At 38.8% G+C, this 15,181-nt stretch overlaps 1 protein-coding gene and 1 non-coding gene across 2 annotated transcripts in view; both read left to right on the top strand.

Moving 5' to 3' along the window:
• CNTNAP2 (contactin associated protein 2) overlaps positions 1-15,181 on the top strand; it is a 1,948,817-nt gene that overhangs the window by 276,912 nt on the left and 1,656,724 nt on the right. The window lies entirely within an intron of this gene.
• Positions 6,451-6,542, top strand: TRNAR-CCU (transfer RNA arginine (anticodon CCU)). Its single transcript has 2 exons — positions 6,451-6,487; positions 6,508-6,542. It is a non-coding gene; the product is annotated as a tRNA-Arg (tRNA).

Here is a 15,181-nt window from a genome sequence, read left to right as displayed (position 1 = left end):
AAGTGCCATGCATCCCCATTAGAATGGAATAAACCATAGGTCTAAATCAGAATCCTTTGGAGATTTTATGTTACGGTGGGAAAGTGAATAAAGTTTCTATGGCCCCTTTGTGCAAATTGGTAATTCTTGAGTTACTTATGAAACAATGCCTGAAAAATAGATATACTCTTCTGCTGTTGATACTGTTTGGCAGGTATGCGTAGAGAGTTCAAGTATAAAACAGTTAGTTACTAGCAATGGTGAGACATGACGATATATGTTGTACTGGTGACCGTAAAAGTGGGTATAGTTCTTGAGATGATATATTTGGAAGCACCACATCTATTATGAAAAGTTTCATCTTGATATATATTCCAAATTTAATATAAACACGAATCTTGTTTTCAAGAGAAATAAGAAGCTAAATCATCAGAATAAGCAGATTAAAAAAATTATTCCAATTTAAAATACTTATTAAAATCCAATAGATGACAAAAAGCAAAATGAAAAATACTTATAGGGATGTAAAATCAACAACAACGCCAACCACTTTAGAGAAAACCTAAACCACAAAGAAGATTGTCTACTGACAATGGAAATTTCTAAAATTTAGTAGGTATTTTTCAGAATCCAACCTTGATTTTGAAATATGTACGACAAAATAGTTTATGGAATTTCTTACATAGTGCAATATAGAGAGATTGGTACATGAGCTCTTTGGAGCATTAAATATATACATGTTATTCAGTGATATTAAAGAATGGAAATATAATGAAACAGGAGGCTAAGCTGACTTCCCTTTTAACAAGTAATATCAAAGGCTGGCATTATTCATGCTAACGTTGTAGAAATACTGGAAGGAAAAGAATCCCTTTAAAGTTCCCAAACATCAAAACTACTCCTTCAGAAATGTAGAAACAGCTCATATGCGTATGGATGATTTGTATACGAACACAGAATAAAATAACAACCGCCATATTGAATCAAAACTACATTTTATGGTGCCAATATTTCATCTTTAAGGTGCCTGGAGATAATTTTGGCATCTTTTTATGATTCTCCAGTGTGTTTCTATCAAAATTCTATCGTTGAATTATAAGCACATGGCTTAAGTTCCTTCTTATCAAGCAAAAGCTTATTTAAGTTGGTATTTCCCAAATTGTGCCTCATAAACACTTAATTCTATAAAATACCACACTAAAAAACAATTTTGTACTCAAATGAGTTGGGGAAATCCTTCTTGGACACGGGGGAAAAGGCATTAGTGCTCACCAAACATGAGCTCGCTTCTTTATATTTTCCAGTCCCATGGGGAACTGGCGTATGTGACCAGTTATAACCAAAAAACTGTGAGCAGAGTGAAGTAAACGTCACAATAAGACATTGGAAAATGTGAGCTAGACATTAGCGTCTGTCTGTTTTGTTTTGCTGTTTGTTTGTTTCCCTTTTCTTCCCATGGTGATGAAGGAGGCCCCATGTTACAGGTGATACAACTACAAGATGGTGGTGTCTCCACTGGCCAGGGATTTTTGTGGACAGAGAGCATCCCTATTATCCTATGATGGGCATGTAGTGTGAATGGTGAATAAACATTTATTGTGTTAAGTCACTAGAGTGCAGAGTTTGTTGTCAAGATATAATCTAACATATTTTGACCTAGCATATATTGAATATATAATGCATATTGGTTAATAAAAGCTCTTAGAAGGCCTATAGTAAAGGGAACTCTTAGGCTGTTTCCCTGTTACATCCCAAACTTACGTGATGGTAGAATCTTATTTTTTCCCCAGAATCTATCCGTATCCCTTTGGTCTGGTGTTCTGTGAAGCAGCTTATGAAACACTGGTTTTAAATGCTTCTTCACCCTACATTTTCATGCTCTTTAATGGTATGGATCAAGCGCTTTGAGGGTTTACTATCCACGGGATAAGAGAGTGAAGTAGTTTCTTTTATTTGCCAAATATTACTTTCAGGCTTTGGGGATACATATTTATAATGAATGGAAAATCCATGGCCATGTCTGTATTTCTTATGCTACTCTGCATTGTAAACACATCTTGTCTCATCTTTCCACCTATTCAGAGTGTAGTCTATTCTTGAAATAATAGCAGTAATGACAAAAGAGCCTCTTGAAGTGGGCCAAGTCTTTGATGGACTTGATTGTTCTTTTCTGGATTTTTCTGAGTTTTCTTGTTCATAATTGGGATACAAAAGCCTTTTCTTACAATGTTTTACAGTATGTTTTTCTGCTGAGCTTTTGGTGGTATCTCTAAAAATTTAGACTGGGCACTTAGAGAACACTGGAAAAATAGGAGTTCATTGTGCTTCCTGGTTCTCTTTCAGGTAGAAATCTGTAGACTCTAGCCTGTCATCTGAAGTGTAGTTTTCCTATTCCTCTAAAACTATTACTATTCTTCAGTCTGTCCATATACACTGAGAAGCTGTTCCTCTGATTTATTTTCAAAATCAGTGTAAGATAATCTAGAATCTTTGGTATTTCATCATATTTTTCTGGATCATTTATTAAAAGTAGTACAGTTCCAACTCTAATGGTTGGAGTATCTGCCATTGATATGTCTTTCTTCTTTTTCTTTTTTCTTTCTTTCTTTCTTTTTCTTTTTCTTTTTTTTTTTTTTTTTTTGCCTAGCGAGGACATTTCTGCTTAGAGAAGAGAATATTTATCCCTTCCTTACATTTCCTGTGCTTACAGTAATTACTTTTTAAAAAACTTTCTCTCTAATTTCAAGGCCATACACCAGTATTAATCTACCTCTTCTTCAATATGTTATGCTTGCTATTTAGTGGATTACCTATTGATGTAGGCATCGCTGATTTTCCTTGATATAAAAATAAGATTTGCTTGATAGTTTGTCCTCATATCAGTTTTAGAGCCAATGTCAGGCTTACTCCTTCCTTTAATGAAAGAGAGAAACAGAGACAGAGACAGAGAGACAGAGACAGAACATGAGCAGGGAGGGGCAGAGAGAGAGGGAAACACAGAATCCGAAGCAGGCTCCAGGCAGGGCTCAAACTCATGAACTGTGAGATCATGACCTGAGCTGAAGTTGGACACTTAACCGACTGAGCCACCCAGGTGCCTCACTCCTTCCTTTTAATACAGATATTTATCAAGGAACTCAATTGTCTTTTGTTTTGTCTTCTCTTCCTCAGATGTCATATCTGCTTCCTTACCTTCCACCATTACTTCCAAGTGGATGATTTGGAAATACCTGTCCCATCCAAACCTAATTTTATCAACTCACCCCATATTTCCAGGTGCTCCCAAACAATCCAGCAGCATCTACCAGTACATCCACTTTTCAGATTCAAATCTTACACGTTCCGCAGCTCACCACAAAGTACAATTTCCTTTTTCCTTACATCTATGTGAAAGTAACTACTGTCTTAGTCACATACATTCCAACTTACTTACCTCCTTTGGAGGAGTTATTTAAAAAATCATCTTGGGGCACCCAGGTGGCTCAGTTGGTTGAGCATCTGATTCTTGGTTTCAGCTTAGGTCATGATCTCACGGTTCCTGGGTTTGAGCCCCGTGTCGGGCTCTGTGCTGACAAGAGGAAGCCTGTTTAGGATTCTCTCTCCTCTTCTCTCTGCCCCTCTCTTTCTCTCGCTCAAATCAATAAACATTTTTAAAAAATCATCTTTCCTTGTATTGCATGCATTCTAAGCATATGTTCTGGATTTGTGGGTTAATTCCACATTCAAATACTCTGTCCTGTTGTCAACATAGCTCTATTAGAATTTGCCCAACCAGTTTGTCTCACTCTTGGATTGATTTTGAAAACCTGGACCTTAGCAGTAAGAAGCTTGGTGGAGTAAAAGTAAATATAAAGGTCACATGTGGGGATTGGAAGTCACACTGGTTAGATGGTCAGTATGTTCATCTTTCATCAGAATCTCTGGGGAACCATCCGTACTTAACTTCCCACCAAAACTGTTATCTGTGTAAATATTTCACAATTTCACATTGTTTAAAGTTTACTGACGAAAGAGCTAAAGCTACTTACCATTTAACACCAAATTCAGTATTTAACATCAGATGTAATACCAAATCTTTCAAAATATTAACAATCCTAAAGAGTCCACACCTCACTTACAGGAATATAAGTAAATACATATTGCTGATTGTGTTATCATTATTATTTCATATCAGTTGTTTGTCGAGGTAACTGAAAAACTCCATTTTAGAATTTGAGACAGGGACATGCTAGCTCTGTGAGGCATAATCTTCATTATCAAATAGCTAAGGTGACAGTTCAGTGCACACTTGGGATATCACATAATTCGTTTTAGTTCCCACCAGATGTAAGTCAAAAGGTGACATTGACAACTTGTCCTGGATTCCTAAATTAAGAGCCAGAAATTTAGGCATTATTTCACTAACTCATGCAGTGAATAATTTGTAGAGAGCACAGAGGTTATCATAAGATATGCTCAATAATGTTTTAGACCTTTATTTAAATCATGTTGGTATAAAAACTTCAAATTAAAACTATAACCATAAAAACAGGTGTGCCTTTCGGTTAAAAACACATAGTGATGCAAGAACTTTTATCTAGCAGTCAACTTAAGAACTATGTCAAGCCCCATTCTTCTGGGTTGGCAAAATACGTACTTTTCTTGGGATTGTGGCTAAGTCTCAGGGGGACTTACATTTTTCCAGACAGTTAATATCCTTGTTGTCATCAGGGCATCTCTCTAAGTGTCCCAAGCAAGGTCCATCAGTCTTTATGATCCTCAGTTACAGATACTCTCATAGCCTTCCCTTCCTGGCCACATTTTTCGTGGTTCTCACTGCTGACGATTACATGTTTGACCACGAACGCCATCTTTTCTTTCCATAACGCTGGATGTGAGTATCTACAAGATAAACCCATCTGCCTAAACCCAACAAGCATAGTTCTCTGAGGTCTTGCTGACTCCCTGGGGTCTACTGGAGAGGATCCTCTTGGCTCTTTCACTTCCCAATCCTGAAATCCTGTGACTTGCGTCTGCTTCCCTCACTTCCTTGTCTCCAGCCAGAAGAAAGGGAAGCATAAAAGCCAGAGATTATCAGAGATGTATTGGTTTTCACTGTAACACCTCCTTTCCAGGAGGAGTTGAAGAAACAAAGGAGAAGGTAATGATGTTAATATTTCCCGCCTTTGTTGTAACTTTCATAGTTCGTCATACTCTCAAACATGACAATCATCTTAACATATTTGCACGTCCATGATGTATTGGACTTTCTTTTCCACTCTTCTGGACTAATTTCTCCTCTTGCTATAGTACTTGCTCTGAGAGTATTTTCAAATACTATTTGTATGTATATCTGTGTGTTGCAAAACTTTTGAAGTCTTAGATGCCTACAGTGTTCATTTAATCCTTAGTTTTAAATGATGAAATGGCTACATATAAAATTAGGGGCCACAGGTTCTTTCCCCTTTACAATTAGGAAGGTTAACCCTTTATCTTCTTGCGTTCAGAACATCTAATGTCCGTGTAAACTTGTTCCTTTGCTCCGTGTTTCTGAAAGCCTTTAGAATGTCTCTGTCTTCTTTATTTAGAATTTTCTATGATGCACCTAAGAGTAAGTTTTTAATTCCACCAATTATGTGTGTGTATTAGTTGCAAGAGACGTGTGAATGGGATCAAGGAAACTAGGGGAAGTCCTCAGAATCCATTTGGGGTGTGTGTGTGTGTGTGTGTGTGTGTGTGTGTGTGTGTGTAAAACACCTTCTTCAAAACCTTGATCCTGCAGGCCCTTTGCCTCTTGGGAAAGCTCAATAGGCCAGAAGCTTTCCATGTTGAGTTGTTACCTCTTCAAGGCATCTCACCCCCAACTCAAGTGGGTGGTTCATCTTGATCAGGGGGAGGATATATAGAAATAGCCTGTGAGCAATGGTATAGAAATAGCCTGTGAGCAATAGTATAGAAATAGCCCGTGAGCATGATTTCTCCTTTAGTCCCTGCCTGTCCCACCCACCATTTTGTGGTGTGATACTTCCCCGACACAGCACGCCTATCCCACTTTGATCTGATGTGCTGAGTGGATATAGCCCTCAGTATTCCAACAGTCACACTTGGGGCCCAGGGACTGAGGAGGCGTGTGTGCGCTCTTGGCATGCTTCCTTTCGATCCGTATGTCACAGTACAGCAAAACCTTGGATTGTGAGTAACTTGTTCCGTGAGTGTTGCACAAGATGAGCACCCATTTCTAATAAATTTTAACTTGATAAATGAGCGATGTCTTGAAATGTGAGTAGTACATGATGCTGAAAGTCACATGATCACAGCTGAGCTGTTGGTTCTTGCAATTTGCTTTGATACCCAAGTGCCTTGGATTACAAGCATGGTTCCAGAACAAATTATGCTCGCAAACCAAGGTTTTACTGTATTGTCCGATGTGCACTCCTAACCATGGCTTGTCCTTCTGATGGTTTGTCTTCATTGAAAATAAGAAGATGGGATGCCTGGGTGGCTCAGCTGGTTAAGCGCCTGACTCCTAGTATCAGCTCAGGTCATGATCTCATGAGTCATGGGTTCAAGCCCCATGCCGGGCTCTGCACTGACAGGGTGGAATCTGCTTGGGATTCTGTGTCTCCCTTTCTCTTTGCCCCTCCCCCATGCTGCCTCTGTCTCTCAAATTAAATACATAAACATTGTTTTTTAAATAAGTCAATTTTTGAGGACACTGAGTGAAAAGATTATACTCCACCGCCGTCTTTCCTCTGCTGCCTTGACTGAAAATGAATATATTTTACCACCAATTTTCCCCACTAGGGTTCGGTGGAAATTTCACAACCTTTTTAAGGAAAACAAACAAACAAACAGTTGCGAGCAGTGTTCATGGCTTTTCCCTCCTCCTTTCCATTCAAATCACTATGCTTGCCTTCTGTGTTTAGAACTTTCAGGGCTGCTACTGAGATTCAGAGTGAGAAGTAACAGAAATAAGGACAACAATGTGATAACTTCTGTGAGCCCCAGTATTTGACCTTATTAAAATATTAACTCATTTAATCCACCTAAAAACTTGTATGTAACCTTAATGATACTTACACACGCGAGCAGTGTTGTTTGGAAAATTAGCAAACCCCTGAATTTATTAGTAAGTAACAGAGCCATATTTTATACGTTGGTTTTTCTGACTCCCAATTTTTTTTTTTAACGTTTATTTATTTTTGAGACAGAGACAGAGCATGAACGGGGGAGGGTCACAGAGAGAGGGAGACACAGAATCTGAAACAGGCTCCAGGCTCTGAGCTGTCAGCACAGAGCCCGACGCGGGGCTCGAACCCATGGACCGTGAGATCATGACCTGAGCCGAAGTCGGATGCTTAACCGACCGAGCCACCCAGGCGCCCCCCCAATTGTTTTTTTAAAAACCAAAGCATTTGGATTTGAAGGCAGGAGAAGTTGACAGACCAGCTCTGTCAGCAGTGTGCCCTTTCATAAACCATGTAACTTCTCTGTGCCTCAATTTTCTCAATTGTTAATTGAGAAGATGAAAGCCATTTCATAGTTGTTTGAAACATTAAGCCGAATTAAACCCAAAATGCATGTGGATATGCCTAGTGTCATCCACTGTGTTGGCGTTCAGTAAATGTTTACTGAATTTGAATTTGTGGGAAATTAATCTATATTCCATGTTTTCAATAGAAAACCCTATTCTTAGCGCTGATGAGTTGTCATATTTTTCATGTTTTTTTCACAGTAAAATGAACTAGATTTACCTGCACCAGAAACTTATCTAGTAGCAAGAAATACTTGAGCATTGATAAATAAATAATAATTTACTAATAATTTAAAGGATACAAGCAATGCAGAAACACAGGTGAAACAAGAGTGATTTGGGATATCCCGTATGGATTCCAGGTCCTTCTTTTCTATATTAGACACATTTCCTGGACCAAAGTAAGAGATGAGCTATCTCAGTAAGGATTTCTGGTCACCTCGCATAGTGAGAAGTGTTATCAAACACCTGCATTCCACACTGAGATCATTCAAGGATTATATGACATTTTTCAAGGACCTATACCTCATAAATCTATACATTCTGAATGTGTTTGCCGTAAGTGATCCTATAAAAAGGGAAGTCTGCTAAAATAATTTCATAAATAAGGAATTTCCTCTACGCAAATGGTAGTGTCTTTAACAGAAAGGATCAGGTTTTATACTGGAGTCACCAAAGTTTTTTTTTGTTTGTTTGTTTTTTGTTTTGTTTTGTTTTTTTGTTTTCCCCTCTGGAAGAGAAATAGATCATAGGCCTTGCTCAACTTATCCCCTCCACATGGCATAAATATAACTGAGATTGTTGTAATAAATATGGAGACAAATATTGTAATCTCATCCTGAATGTCAAATGTTTTCAACTGTGAATTGAGCAAAATCAAGTCAAATAATCATATATTGAGTACCTGTTGTAAACGTGGTATACAGATATATGTATTCGAGACTGAAACCCCTTTTGATATCTAGAAATGCTTGCTTCCTGTTGAGACATGATCACATTTTAATTATTGAAACAGAATCCCTTATATAACATAAACCAAGAGGAAACAATTTCATATGAGGTAATAAAAGAATTCCCAGGGAATTTTTCCAGATTACTGGCAGACTGAAGAATAGAATAAAGAATTTAAAAAAAAAACGTTTATTTCTTATTGAGAGACAGAGAGACACAGAGCATGATCAGGGGAGAGGGGCAGAGAGAGAGAGGGAGACACAGAATCCAAAGCAGGCTCCAGGCTCTGAGCTGTCAGCACAGAGCCCGACACGGGGTTTGAACTCAAGAACCGCGAGATCATGACCTGAGCCAAAGTTGGATGCCCCTAGATGAAGAATTTTTTAATTGGTCAAGACAAGAAATCTTCTTCCCATTAGAGAACCAAATAACTGAAGTGGGCGGGTGTGTGTACATGTATGTCCATATGTTTATCTCTTGAAGTCTCTTGTTATTTGTGTGTTCACATTATCTGGGACATTTTTGAATATTCTATTTTAATTTTAACAGCGTTTCTGAAATCTGTGTTAAAGAAAGATAGCGTGTGATAGAGGAAAGCGGAGGAGGAAAGAACGAAAGAAGAATGAGTTAGTACTGGAAATAGAATTTACTAAAAGCCCACTTTGTAGCAGAAGTGATAGTAAGAGTTTCTTCTGTAAATGCTAGGTTAATTTGAAGTTATAGCAAGTATCTGTTGCTGCTTCTCTTTTTATTTATTTTTTAATTTTTAAAAAATTTTTTTAACGTTTATTTATTTTTGAGACAGAGCATTGAACAGGGGAGGGGCAGAGAGAGGGAGACACAGAATCCGAAGCAGGCTCCAGGCTCCGAGCTGTCAGCACAGAGCCCAACACGGGGCTCGAACTCACAGACCGTGAGATCATGACCTGAGCCGAAGTCAGACGCTTAACCGACCGAGCCACCCAGGCACCCCGCTGTTTCTCTTTTTAAATAGAATTCTAATGTCTTGTGTAGGAAATTTATTGTTGGGGACCTCGAGAAGATGTGTTCTCTGAAATATCCTTCAGGCAATGCGATCAGTCTTGGCAAAATGACCAAGTTGCTTCTTGCTGATGGGTACATTGTGAAAGACAAGAACCACTTTGACTCCAGAGCAGAAAAGAGTCACAGATCTTTCCTATTAAATTAATTGATCTTGCATGAAAATTGAGAAAGATCGCCAAAGGCAAGATGGCCCCCAGAGAATTCAGCTTGCGATCATGAGGCTACATGGATATAAAGTGCTTTTGTTTGAATAAAAATATTATGGTTTAGTAATAATCACGGTAATTGTGATACGGTACAAAGTAAGTGTGTTGAAAACTGGAGCACCTCCTTGGTGGCAGTTGCTAAGTTATGATCAAAGGCTAAACCAAGGCTAAGCCAAGGCTAAACCAATTCAGACGGTGGTGGCTGCGAACATTTTAATATTTCACTTGGTCGAATCATCTAGAGAAATCTCCTGTGTCAACTACAATCTAGAAATCTTTCCTTCAATGCACATGGCTGAGGGTGTGGCAGAAAAGAAGAAAAACAAAGAAGTTATACTTACAAGCACTCTGGTGCTTTCCTGAGAACATGATGGTGTCAGATTCACATCAGTGAACATTTACTCTGAAAAACAAAGCCCTGTTACTTCTTGCCTAGGTGGTCACTGAGCTAAGGAAAAGGCCAATTGGTTTTAGGGGGAGAAAAATGAAACGAAACATGTGAGACATTGAAACAGTGAGAAGTTGGTGAAGGCAGCTCTCAAGTGGGTTTTATCACATGCAGATTTATTTTTAACTCTGAATATTTAGTATTACACAGCACACTGGAGCCACTTTTGAAGGTTCTGATTTAGATGCCTGAGAGAAATCTAGTTGAAATATACAGAATACTCAACCCATGAGTCTTGCCCTAGCTCAACAAAGCATCTCATCACTTTTATTGTTTCATACCTGGGAAAAGCCCAAGAGAGATTCTGACTACGGAAGTAGACGGCTCACAACATTTTACCCAAGTTCAGCTCTGTATATAGAGCATATTAACTTTAGGCACATAATGTTTTCAAGTGTTCACAAACTAATGATTTATATTAACTCTAGTTTCAGTGTATACAAAGATCCCATTTTTAGTTTTAGTTCAGCTTTAAAAGCCATCTATTTTAAAGAGATAAAGACAATATTTTATAAATGTACTCGTCAACGTGGCTAAGAGCATTGGTCTTGTTATGTTACTCAAGTCACATTTTAGATAATATGCCTCTGTTAGATTTATGCTGAATCTAAAATTTGGGGACAAATGTATTAACATGATTTTAAGTGTTGCAGTGGGCCTAACTTTTAATGCTTGATTGAGAGTATATGCCCTAGCACAATTATGCCAAGAATATAGCTTCAGTGAAGGAGAGAAGATATTTTATTATCTCAAGGGCTGGCTCTATTCTCATTTCATATCAGGGGAAGGGATGTGCATTTCTGAAGCTGAATATTAGCAACAGCATTCATGTTAAGGCCCTTTAAAGATCATAAGACCACTTTTTTCTAGTGTGTTCTATTTATTGTAGAACCAATTTACTCTTTTCAAATCATGCCCTGAATTGGTTTTTTGTTTTGTTTTGTTTTGTTTTGTTTTTTTTTTTTTTTGATGATCTAATACAGAGCATATACTGGCAAAGACAGTGTTTTTTTCCTTGGCATTATGTAAACTTCAGAAAAAATTGCCCTGCTATAAAATATGAAAATCTTGCAACTGCAAATCAGGTTGGAAAAGTTTTCATGCCTCATTAACACCTGTGCTATAAATTCAGGCCTAACAGTTTGACAAAGTAATATTTCAAATTGCGATAATCACAGGAGTGTTTATTTTAATAGTTTGAAATGCCAAGCAGAAGACTGTTAGAGTTAATAAACATCCCCAAATGGATTCTTTATGATAAAAGAATATCAATGTAGTTTGCTTGTTATCCTGGGGATTTAAATTGAATCAGATCAGAGAACCAATTCTGTCTTTCAAGTTCCTCATGACTTTTTTTCCCTATTTTTCTTAATTCTCAGAGTTTTGAATATACGTGAGAATATGTGCATCTAAGGAAAAAAATGGGGCTACAGATGCATGACTTTTTTTTTTTAACAGTGTTAGTTTTCAAAATTGAATGAAAATTAGCCTCTCAGAGTCTAAACAACTTTTGTGGACAGGAAACTCCCTATATATCCTTAACTTAATCCACAGGTTCCTGTGAAGTGTCTTAAAATAGGAATTACTGAGTAAAGACAAATTCGTAATTGCTACCCACTCATATTTAGTGATCATCGTGAGATCATACAGTGTAACTCCTAACTGTGACTAAATTTTCCAACCATAAAATTAGAGGTGTTAGAAATCCAGTCTTGTCTCTTTATTCACGGTTAGGGAGATAAAGTACAGAAAGTCATGATGCTTTTCCAAGACAATATCCTTTTCCAAGATGACATTTCACACAGTGGCCACTACAACTGGGTCTTCTGGCTTCCAGCTGCAAATTATTTACCCTGTACTGTCTACAGCCTCAGGAGAGGGACAGGGAATATAGGATCCTTTTATTTCTAAATAATTATAGATCCTCAGAAAGTTGCGAAGATCTTACCAAGAGGTCCCATGTACCTTTCAACTAGTTTCTGGCAATGATTATGTCTACATAAACATAAAACTACCCACATAAAACTACAGTACAATGAGTCGACATTGGTACAATGTGAAGAATATCTATTGTGTGTGTAGATGCATGTAACCATCTCTGCAATTAACATCCAGAACTGTTCTATTGCCACAGACATTCCCCTTGGCTGCCTTTTAGAGTCAAAGCTGCTACTGTCCCTCAGCCATATACAAAGTAACTATGACAGGCTGTTGGGAGTAGAAATCATAACTCCCTCCAAGTCCTTATCAGCCATTTTTCTAAAATAATCTTTTAGCTCTACGTTCTTGCATCTGTTTTTGTGGGATTCTGATGACATGCATAGTAGGTCGTTTGTTATAGTCTCACAGTGCCTGAGACTGTGTTTTGTTTTGTTTTATTGTTTCCCAGACCATTTTCCCTCTGTTGTTCAGATTGGGTCATTGTACTATTCTGTCTTCTAATTCACAGATTCTTTCCTCTGATCTTTTTTTATTATTATCATTTTTAAGTTTATTTATTTTGAGGGGGGGCATGGGAGGGTCAGAGAGAGGGGAAGAGGGAGAGAACCCCAAACAGGCTCCACACCACCAGTGCAGAGCCCAACATGGGGCTCGAACCCACAAATCGTGAGATCATGAACTGAGCCAAAATCATGAGTCAGATGCTTAACTGACTGAGCTTCCCAGGCACCCCACTGTCCTCTGCTCTGAAGTCCATCCTTTGAATTTTTAGCTTTCTTATGGTATTTTTAGTTCTAAAACTTCTGCTTGTATCTTTAAATCTTCTATTTTTCTTTTCTTGTTGAGACTTTCTCTTCTTTTGTTTGTTTCAAGAATGTTCATAATTACTTGTTGAATAGTTTTTGTGATAACTACCTTGAAATCTTTGTCACACAGTTCCTACTTAGGTATCATTTTAGTGTTGGCATCTGTCAGTTATATTATTTAAGTAGAGATTTCCCTGATTCCTTTTTTTTTTTTAACTTTTTTAACGTTTATTTATTATTGACAGAGAGCGAGCAGGGGAAGGGCAGAGGGAGAGGGAGACACAGAATCCGAAGCAGGCTCCAGGCACAGAGCCCGACGCGGGGCTCGAGCTCATAAACCACAAGATCATGACCTGAGCCGAAGTCAAACGCTTAACCGACTGAGCCACCCAGGCGCCCCGAGAGATTTCCCTGTTCTTGGTGCAATGAGTGATTTTTATATTATCCTACACATTTGGGGGTATTGTTAAGAGACTCTGAACATTCTTGACGTTTGCCATTGTAGCAGCTCTCTGACACCCTCTGCCTTGTTTCTGTCAGATTGGTGTGAAATTCTAGGTTTTCTGCTTCAGCCTCCTTTGTTACCATACTGTGGAGAGGGTTGCTTTGTTACTGCTTGATCGAGGTGGGATTTTAGGTTCCCTGTTAAGCTTCCACTGGTACTCTCCTGGTGGGAAGGGAAAGAGGTACTTAATTACATTGGGGTGGGACGGGAGTCAGGGTCTCTGATCTTCTCCATTCTCCCGTAAGGTGGGGACAGGCTGCACATGGCTGGTAAGGGCCGGGTGCAGGGGGCAGTATAGCCTCCCCGTTTGGTCTTTGCTGCTGGGATGGAGGTGAATTTCTTCTGCAGTGTTTTGCTGGAGCAGATGTTTATTGCAGAGAAGTTTTCTGTCTTGCTAAGTTGCCTCCTTCCTGGTCTTCTGACTAGAGAAAGTTGACTTTTATGGGCATTTTTCCCCCCGCGTCCACTGGTGTTTCTGGGTTGGTGACTTTTCCCGCACCCAGTCTGGATACATGAGACAAAAAGAAAACCCGGGCAGTTCACTGCCAAGTTATTCCTCAGACGTCCATGTCTCTAGCCGGCCTGTCTCTTCTCTAATTTTCGGCCTTCTTACATGTGTTTCATTTAGACTATCAAGGATTTGAGTTGTACTCAGCAGGAGGACTGGGATGTACCTCAACTCCATCTTGGTCTGGAACTGTGAGACCTGGGTGGAAGATACTGAAGGGTGTGTAAGGGGGACACCATAGTAGTTCTGTGCCCATTTGCACATTTCATAAATGTCCCTGATAAGTAAACTGGCTGGTGCGCTTTTTAAAATGATGCTGCTTTAGTCGACAGTGATGTAAAATCTGCCACATTACAGAGTGTAATCAGTGATGATGGAGAGACTGCACTATCCTGTCAGTTTATTGTATCTAGGTGAATAAAGATTACATTTGTCAGGGATGTTCACACCAGCTGATGTCTGTGCAACATTGATGTACGGTCAGCCCGGTTATAGTTAATGGTCAGCAGTTCCCTATGTAGCAGTTTCATGCGTGCTGGTCCTCAGTTTATATTTGCATTATTAACTATGGTCTTCTTCAAGGTGTTTACCAATACTACTTAGGTTTGGTGTGTTTTGTAAAAAGTTAGAAGCTGATCTAAAAAGAACAGCAAAAAACAGGTCATAGTTATTATTCCTTACAATAATTGGTAGCATTTTAATTTTTTTAATGTTTATTTATTTTTGAGATAGAGACAGAGCATGAACAGGGGAGGGTCAGAGAGAGAGAGGGAGACACAGAATCTGAAACAGGCTCTGGGCTCCAAGCTGTCAGCACAGAGCCCAATGCGGGGCTCGAACTCACGGACTGTGAGATCATGACCTGAGCCGAAGTCGGACGCTCAACCGACTGAGCCACCCAGGCACCCCAATTGGTAGCATTTTAAAAGTAATTAATAACGTGCTTTAAAATCCTTTTTTTGGGGGGTGCTTGGGTGGCTCAGTCAGTTAAGCATCTGACTCTTGATTTCAGCTCAGGTCATGATTTCAGGATTCATGAGTTCGAGCCCCACATCAGGCTTCACACTGTTAGTGCTTGGGATTCTCTCTCTCTCCCTCTCTCTCTCTCTCTCTCTGCCCATCTCCTGCACTCTCTTTCTCTCTCTCTAAAAAATGAAATGAAATGAAATGAAATGAAAAATGAAATGAAATCTATATTTTTGAAGGGAACATGAGAAATTTAGAAGTAATGTTACTCCATGTTTTATATATCAAGGTAGATTTCTGCTTCGGTTATCAGT

Source organism: Acinonyx jubatus, chromosome A2 (genome assembly GCF_027475565.1).
Source record: "Acinonyx jubatus isolate Ajub_Pintada_27869175 chromosome A2, VMU_Ajub_asm_v1.0, whole genome shotgun sequence".
Classification (NCBI taxonomy): Eukaryota; Metazoa; Chordata; class Mammalia; order Carnivora; family Felidae; genus Acinonyx; species Acinonyx jubatus.
This window is presented reverse-complemented; position numbering and strand designations above follow the sequence as displayed.